At 31.2% G+C, this 6,343-nt stretch overlaps 1 long non-coding RNA gene across 3 annotated transcripts in view; it reads left to right on the top strand.

Annotated features, from left to right (window-relative positions):
• The first annotated feature begins 1,239 nt into the window (after nucleotides 1-1,239).
• LOC136346972 (uncharacterized) overlaps nucleotides 1,240-6,343 on the top strand; it is a 28,377-nt gene continuing 23,273 nt past the window's right edge. The window contains exons 1-2 of one of the 3 annotated variants that reach the window (XR_010733401.1): nucleotides 1,240-1,524; nucleotides 3,345-3,577. This is a non-coding gene — a long non-coding RNA (uncharacterized lncRNA). Of the gene's footprint in view, nucleotides 1,525-3,107; nucleotides 3,578-6,343 lie in introns of those variants that run through there. The other 2 variants (XR_010733400.1, XR_010733402.1) reach the window with 2 other exon arrangements.

Below are 6,343 nucleotides of genomic sequence, written 5' to 3'. Positions count from 1 at the left end.
ACTTGCTCCCTGAAAATTATCCTGCTCGCTTGAAATTTACTCGATTTTTACAGGAGAAACAAAACAAAGATCCAAATTTTTTCAGCAAAATCCTATTTACTGATGAGACAACTTTCACACGCCGTGGAATATTCAACTAGAAAAATAGCCATTTATGGGATTCTAAGAATCTATATGCTGTACGACACATACATTTTCAACACGAATTTAAGATAAACATTTCGTGTGGTGTAATAGGTGACTTGTTTATTGGTCATTTCGAATAGCCATCCAATTTAAATGACCTCCTCTATATAAACTTTTTACAAGAACAATTTAACGGACTTCTCAAAGATGTGCCACTACATTTACGCCAAAATATGTGGTTGATGTAAGATGGGGCAACCTTACATTTTTCTTTGCAAGTACGCCAACATTTGAACAATGTTTTTCCACATTGATAGATCAGTCGTGGAAGTGAATTTCCATGGCCCGTAAGAAGTCCAGACCTCAATCCATTGGACTTCTCAATATGGTCAAAAATAAAGGCAATTGTATATAAAGGGACAATTAATACCCACGAAGAATTGAGGCAAAAAATTCAACAAGCAGGTGATGAAATTAGAAATAACGCCGATCTTCAATTTAGAATTAAAAAATCTTTGAGAAAAAAAAAAGTAAAGTGCATTGAGGTGGAACACGGTTATTTCGAACAATTGATTAAATAAAACTTATTTTTATTTTGTTAATGGTTTTTCATTTGTTTAATGAGGCAAAAAATTTATTTGAAAATTAATAAAACTAAGTTAATAAATGTTTTATTTACTTATGGATAAAAATCTCGTAAACGAAGAGAAATGTGAGAATTAAACAAGAATACCTTTTTTGAAAAAAATAGACGATATTTCATTATATTGAATAAAATTTGACCTTAGATGCACTTATAAAAAAATATGATCAATTATACCGAAGCATTGGTTTATAACCAACGCCCTTTAGGAGCTACGTGAAAAGTAGATTAAAATTCTTACGTCCCATCTTACAAAATCCTAGTATACCAATTTTGGTGTTGATGCTATAAAAACACAAAAAAATAAGGAATTTTAAAATAAAATTTCAACCTTTACCATCCTGTAATTCTGAAACACGCTACATTGATATAAGGTGTGTTAGCTCCAATCGTCATATTTTGGTGTCCTCTATCTCAAATTTTGCCATGTCGCATTCCCAATGAATCACCTTGTATAAAAAAAAACTTTATTCAACAATTAATATTTTGTTGGATTTCTTTTTTGCTCCACAATCATTTTTAACCGACGTGGCATTGATTTCACTAGGTTCTCGGTTGCTAAGGGATGAATATTATTCTATTCTTCCTAAAAAGCAGTTTTTAGTTTTTTTTTTTTTGTTAGAAATATTTCATTTTCGAATTTTTTTTCTAGAATATCCTATAAGTGTTCTATAACATTTAAATCGGGGCATTGTGGGAGTGCTTGCAACACCTTTGGGCAATTATACAATAGCTATTTCTTTGCTACGAATAAGGTATGTTTTGGATCATTATCGGCATAAAATTTCAAATGTTCCAAAATGGCCAACTTTGTTGCACTGCTTTTCATGTGTTATTTTAAAATGTCTACATTGACGAATTTATTCATTGTCCCTTCAATGAAATTTAATTCGCCCACTCCATTGGCTGCCATACATCCCCATACCATTACAGACCCTCCACAATGTTTAACTGTGGGTCTTAAATTTTATGGATCTAGTTCTTTATTTGGTTTTCGTTATACCATTTCCCGTCCATCACTTTCCCAGATGTTATATTTGCTCTCATACTAAAAAGGACGGTTTTCCAAAAGTCAAAATTCTTGTTTTTCTGATGTTCTGCCAACTCTATTCGTTTCTTACGATTTATGGCACTGATATAGGGCTTCTTCTGAGCTACTCGGCCATGAAAATTATTTTTATGTAATTCCCTTCGAATAATCTAGAGGCTAATTTTAATTTTATAATCCTGTAGCCACGTCGGCAACTAATTGAACAGCACTTAATTAGGAATTTTTAGTAATTCTTCAAATAACCCATCGTTCATTAATATCCGAAAGCTTTTTATTGTGTGCTGTTCTTTTTTTGCATGCTATCTTATTTCCTTTTTCAAACGTATTAACAACATCTTGTATTGTTGAATGCTTTCTTTTGAACATTTTTTTCCTTTCGTGAAAGTGTTGAACGATAATTTTTTTTACCATCGCTTAATTGCTTAATTTTCGTCAACTTTAGATTAAAACTTGCTTTAAACCTTATGCAAATAAGTTTCAAATATTGAAAATAAATTATAGTAGTAATAATTAGAAAATACGAAGCGAATAGAGACTTTCTCGAGTTAGAGATTATTCAATACTGCGTAATTTTAAGTCGCAATATTGAAGTAATTAAGGAAGTAAGTAAGTTAAGTTAAATTTTAATTTAAGTGCGCTTTTGGCTGTTACCTATAATTGCCATCATTTTTATCATATTGCTTGCAATTTCTTAGAAAGTACCAATAAACGAGTATTAATTTATGGACTAATTAAGATAATAAACATTTATTCTCAGTTAAAAAGTTTATTTTTTAATTATTTTGCATTTTCATCTAAAAATCGAGATTGTAAGCTGAAATTGTAGGCAGTATGTTTTTGCCTGTAATACACTGTATATCAGACTGCAAAGCATGGTAATATCAAAGAATTAAGTATTTATTGAGCTAATTAATCTCTCCGGTTGCACAGCGATGAATCCTTTTTAAAATAATGAAAATTGTTTGCAAATGCGTGTTCTTTGGTTTGTTTTATACAAATGTCCAAAAAAAATTCACTGAACAATCATTATTTTTCCTACAACTCAGATTTTGACATAAAAGCAAATGTTTAAATTCTTGTAAGGGGACACTTATACATATTTTATATAGTCATCAATTAGACTTCTTTAAACTGATTCTAATAATATAAGGTTTAACATATTTATCTCTTTTAGTTCTCTTTAAGAAATAAATTCAAACTTGTTTCTAAACGTCCTTGAATATTTTGAAGGTCACGCTGCTTTAATAAAAATAATAATAGCAGTTGCAAGAACCGGTTATATCTGGAATCCCTGAAACGGAAGCACATTCCAAGCATTCCACTGCCAAGTGTTTTAGCACGGGTTAAAGGGGGATGTTTTGCTTAACAAAGAGATAGCTCAGACGAAAAGTGAGTGAGTGAGTTATATCGGGTAAAACAAAGAACGACATAGAGACGAGAGCCCGATAAGGGCGTCAATATGTGTGACACAGGATTGATTTTTCAAACTGAATCGATAACGTCATCTATCTATTCTTGTTTCAGATTCGCAGCCCGTACGAGTCAGAGAGAGACAGACTTTTCCCGAGATATTTCTTTTGTTTATTTCATCATAACCCCAAAAATATTTGTTTTGACTTTTGCAGTAACGTTGTTATTAAGTTATTTATAATGCAATGTAAATAAAATAGCTAAAAATAACGTTTCGGGGTAATAAATATCAGCAAAGATAATAATCGTGAGATTTTCCCGATATGACCCTCGCAGAATGTTTTAAGGTACTGAAATATCATTGTATCTTGTCGAGCAAGCTTTCTCCCGATTAGAACCAGCATACTGTACATTAAATTCATGCAATGTTCCATTTCATGTTTTTCCTTATGGTGGACCATTGTTGGCTTCGCTAAGTTAATTCTTATATGAAGCTCATAGGCTGTCTAAGGCTTCCTTCCTCTTAAGTGTGAGGCAAACTGATATCGTACATCTGGAACTAGTTAATTTTCATCCTATCTAGATTTAAGGTTAAAAAGAGCATTTCACATAACTTGGTAGGTAAATAACGCAGGAGCATATGTTCATGTAGAACCTGTTGTTTTTGAGTACTGTCTACAGGCTCTTCTTTCTTATCCCCTTGACTTTATCATTAACAAACATTCCCAGGTAAAATGTTAGGAGTGCTGTACTATTGTCCTCACGTAGTTCAAACACGTATTAATTCTGAATTTCTCATGTTTAGTCTAAAGGATATTTTCCCATTTTAATGTTTCACAAAACTGATTGACTGAGTATCTAGAGAAACTAAGATTCAACCAAACTAGAGACAAATGATACCTTTGACGCTGTACATATACCGATAAATTTTAAGTTTCACATGTCCATCTTAAGTGGCACTTCCCTTTTGCAAAATTTCACAAACATCCATAGACTGGATATCCAGAGTGACCCAAATTCAATCAAATTATGCATCAATAATACCTCAATAATAATAAGTCATATTAAAGATAATTTAAATAATTGAAAGAACAAGTCCAATTATGATATATATATATGCGTCTTAGCCAGAGTGACATGACTTTTATTAAAACTTGAAAATTGTCTTTTGCCTCTTTTAACAAAACTTGTTGATACAGTAGAACTCGGTTATAAAGAACTCAAGAGGGACTGAAATTTGATTTGTTCTAACCGAGCGTTCGTTATAACTAGTTGTCGATATTATTTGCTTGAGTTATATAGAATTTATACAAAAGTATTTTTCAGACACAAAATTTATTTCAAAATTGAATAGAAAACACAAATGAAGCTAAATATGAATTACCTACACATCAAATTACCCTAAAATTATTTCTTATGATATCCAAAATATCTATTATTTTTTTCATTTCAAAATAATCGATAATTTTATTTTGTATTTAATTTTTTACTAATTGTCTTTCAACATAATTATAAATTTTGTGAAAAACTTAAAATACAGAAGATTCAGCTTTAGCACAGTATGAAAATTTAGAGATCTTATTCATATAATTGAGAGACTTCGGTACATTTGGTAGATCATTTTCGTCAGCTACTTCTTCATGATTTTCACTATTCAAGAGTTCTTTTGTAGAGGCTGTCTCAAATACGGCACACGCAATCAATTCAGCATTACTTGGAACAGCAGTGGTTATTAAACTGTTATCAATTTTGAAATATTTACTGATGTCAATATTGTTATGCTGTTTAATCCAAGCAATTAAAGGAATGTTGTCTTCATTCACTTCATGCACAAATTCTGTATCGTTCAGTTAACCACCAACAAGCCTCGATCTTAAATGCATCAAAGGGATGTGATCTTTTTCATCAGCTTCGTTTGTGGACTGAGAGATAAATCCTGCATGACAAAAATAGTTTCCAATTGTTATTTTGGAAACGTTTCGCCAAGCTACACTTATCGTTATTATTTTATCAAAGAGTATAAATTTGAAATCTTCCTTGTTTTCAAAGGCGTTTATTAATTGTACTAAAAACATTTTTCGATAGTGTGCCTTTAGACGACGTATAATACATTGGTCCATTGGTTGTGAAATGGAAGTGAAATGGTGGTGGTTGGTATAGTGGTATAAGGGAAGGAAAACAAATTTAATAAATCCAAGACTTCTTAGTTGTGGATGTGCTGGGTAGTTATCAAAAATCAATAGTATTTTCATTTTTTTCTTTTTAGGTTCTTTATCCTATTCTTTAATTAGTTTTTCAAAAATTTCACTTGTCACCCATGCTCTTTTGTTAGACTCGTAATTTAAAGGTAACTTGCCTTTATTTTTAAAATATCTCAATAATTTAGATCTATCAATTACCATCAATGGATGTTTATTAGTTTCAGTCACATTAGTACAAACCCACACACTAATTATTTCTTTGCTTTGTTTTCCACTAATACATTTTTCTTTCTTAAATTTTATCGTTTTGTCAGGAGTCATTCTGTAAAACAAACCTGTTTCACCTCCGTTAAAGATATCGTTAAATTCGTATCCGGCACTAATACTTGGTCATTTATTTTGAAGCCATTTAGATGTTACTGCAGGTGATGCTTCGGCTGCTTTTCCATGGATTTTACCCACTGGTATGTTGTGTCTTAATTTAAACCTGTCAAGCCATCCTCTTGTACATACAAAATTTCCACTGCTACTAGAACCACTACGCAAAATTGCTAGGTTTCGGCCTTTGCAATATTGAGCTAGAAATTGGATTATTTCGTCTCCTTTGAATCGTAAACCACTTAAGAAGCGCCTGATGTATATCATTTCTTATAAGTTCTCGTATTCTTTTTTTATTTTTATATTAGTTGTACTAATTAATCTCTTAATTTTTTTTATCGTTAAAATGGTAGATTGTGATAATTTATACTTTTTGCATACATTTGAACGAGAAATCCCCCGAGAAAAATGATGAATAATATTTCATTTTTGTTCAATTCTCAACAACTTACGTTTTTTAGTTTCCATATTAACAGCGAACTGCATTCTTTACAACTTAATGTACGAATGAAGAAAACAAATAAAAAAATAAGC

Source organism: Euwallacea fornicatus, chromosome 25, assembly GCF_040115645.1.
Source record: "Euwallacea fornicatus isolate EFF26 chromosome 25, ASM4011564v1, whole genome shotgun sequence".
In the NCBI taxonomy this organism is placed as follows: Eukaryota; Metazoa; Arthropoda; class Insecta; order Coleoptera; family Curculionidae; genus Euwallacea; species Euwallacea fornicatus.
The sequence above is the reverse complement of the archived record's forward strand: the minus strand, read 5'-3'. Positions and strand labels throughout refer to the sequence as shown.